Below are 2,783 nucleotides of genomic sequence, written 5' to 3'. Positions count from 1 at the left end.
ATGCGTAGTACTAGCTGATGTGAATGTCGTCGGCGGCGGTGAGGTGACTGGATGTTGATTCGGTCTTGATTTTTTTTTAATTTCAAAACCAAGCTCTAAAATGAAATATAGTACAGAAATTCCGACACCGCTGGTTAATAGATACTCTATTATATTTGGTTTATATGGTTTAGGGGCGTCTGTTTTGAACAATGGATTAACATTTAGGCCTTTGTGGACAGGTAGGTTTGTGGCCTAGAACAGGGCCTATCCAGGCAATGTTTCGGAACTTGGTTAGGGCCTGGCTGCCTGACATACCTAGGCTCGCCGTAGCCCATACATAGCCGATCATTTGGTTGGGTCATATAGGCTAGGCGAGTAGGGTCGGGGGACTTCTTCGGCCGCGCGAGATTTAGATGGAGCGCCAGTTGGGCATTTCTCCACACCGCATGCTGTGCAAGCCTTTGCTAAACTAAATAATTGCTGTCATGTCGCACAGTAATATTTACGTATTTATTTTAGGTATTGTATGGAAGAATTGTAAAGCTTCAGTATTCTATTTGTTTTACAGAACAGTATTGTTATTCATTATACAATTTGAAAAAAATACACTACAAAATGCATTTTTTACTGTATTTTTATTCATATTTCGTCAGTTTCCTTCAATCCCTAATATAAATCAGAATAATATGTCGCTCTTATATAGCGCTTCATGCACAATGCCTCTAAGCGCTTCACATTACTACCCCGGTCATTGGATCAAACACATATGGAACACATACTCAGCTCCCTGGGGAGAATTCCATAATATTGCAGCTAGTAATCAGCGCAGTTGTGTTCGAACCTACCAGGTACCCACTTGTACTCCTGGGTGGAGAGAGGCAACTGTTGTAGATAAAGTGCCTTGCCCAAGGACACAAGCGATTTGCACAACGAGAGTTTCGAACCCCCGACCTCGAGGTTGGGAGTCCAAGCCACAACCGATGCGCCAAACGCTTCCACAATGAGACACAACACATTGTTTTTACTCTTGTTTATTTTGTCTTCCTCTATTTGATGCATGTCCATAATTTTATTCATACAACTTCATGCAAATTATTTATCATTTCGTCGTTTGTAACTTAACTGCTTGTTGGCACTATATCGCTGATTTGTGATGACGGTTGACGATAAAGATGCTTATTATAGCAATTACCATATTTGAAAAAAATGGACTACAAAACGCATTTTTTACTGTATTTTTATTCATATTTCGTCAGTTTCCTTTATCCACAAAATAGAATTTCATCAAATAAAATTTAGAATGATACACGTGCACAAATTTTGTCCTTTATCCACGAAAAAAAACCATTTTTTAAAATAATTTTATTTTTATGTCTGTTGTCTGTTCATGTTATCTTTTCATACAAGATCGGATGTAAAATAACACATTAGCGAGGGTGATGAAAGTGTGTTATTTACAAGAGTTGGAAAAAGAAATCTAGAGTAAATTTGTCAATCATTCTTTAGGAATATCTCTCTATTCTCATGCCCTTAATGTACATACACTTTATATAATTAAAGCCAATCAATTAATTTTCTCAATCAAATATTTAATTTATTGGTGATTTAAAATTCAGGTCTTTATATTTACATTACTGAATAGTAAACAAGTGCACATGTAAAAAATGAGATCTATAATCGATAACAAGCAATGATGTTTACCTTTAACAATTATTATCGTCAAAATGTTAAAAATCTTGCAAATATGTTGCTTGTGTTAACCATGGTGTAAGTGGCAGCGCAAAGCCGAAGGTGTCGGCGGCCGAAGTTGGCCTAAAGCGTAGGGTCTAGACCCTACGCTTGAAATCATTTGATTCGTTTCAGGTGAATTGATACTTGTCAAACAAACTAAAACTGTGCAAAACAAAAGGAAGTTGATAAGAAGGATTAATATTCTATTTTGTAGGGCTGCCTAAGCCTAGCCTACTAGGCCCTAAGAGGAGGCTAGGCCTACCTATGTAGTAGTAGTAGGGCGTTCCTATAAAAGGAAACCACTCAATACGAGTGGATGCCACTTTAGTTTGAGCTAGGCCTGTGCCGTTTCAAGTGAAAAAAGGACAAGTTTTGCGAACATTTGCAGTAACTTGTGCAAATCTCTTTATTTGAACTGAACATAATAATTTTTTTTTTTCACCCTCTTCAGATTCAATTATTTTTGCTATGATTATTTAGCTTTGTTCTTCTGTTTAGTAATGGTAAGGAGGGAGGTTTTTTTTTTTCGAACATGAAAAAAGAGTGTCACAAAGGAAAACAGCAAAACAAAGAAGAAAGCAATAGAGACCAAAATTGCATACAAGAAAATTATGCAATTCATAGAAAGCAGAAACTTTACCTATGAATAAACATTCATACTGCAATTATCTATATATACTGTATATATACAATTCACTAAAACACAACAGGCATCATGGATGATGATGTCATGTGAACAACATTCGAGCATAGAACTGCAAGTGGTCTGCCTAGCGTTCAGATGGACGGTAAACAAACGTATATTAAAATGGAGTTTGTGAGAGTTTTGTAAAAAAAAAAAATTGGATCGGTGGCCTCTCTGATGGTAGAGAGAAGATGCTAACCAATTATTTGTTTTTTACATGGCCTAAGGGCACAGCATCATCATCATAGACTAAGAGTTAAAACAAATTATTAAACATTAAAAATGTATTTCTTATCTAAGCAGCCTAATGCAATAGTTTGTGAGATATTATTTTATATTATTTGCCTGTTTGAGAAAAGTGCTCTGTTTTATGTTTGATTTGCTT

Source organism: Anneissia japonica, unplaced genomic scaffold (genome assembly GCF_011630105.1).
Source record: "Anneissia japonica isolate Jap-2015-1 unplaced genomic scaffold, ASM1163010v1 scaffold69242_len9910_cov103, whole genome shotgun sequence".
NCBI classification, from domain to species: domain Eukaryota; kingdom Metazoa; phylum Echinodermata; class Crinoidea; order Comatulida; family Comatulidae; genus Anneissia; species Anneissia japonica.
Note: the sequence above shows the minus strand (reverse complement) of the source record.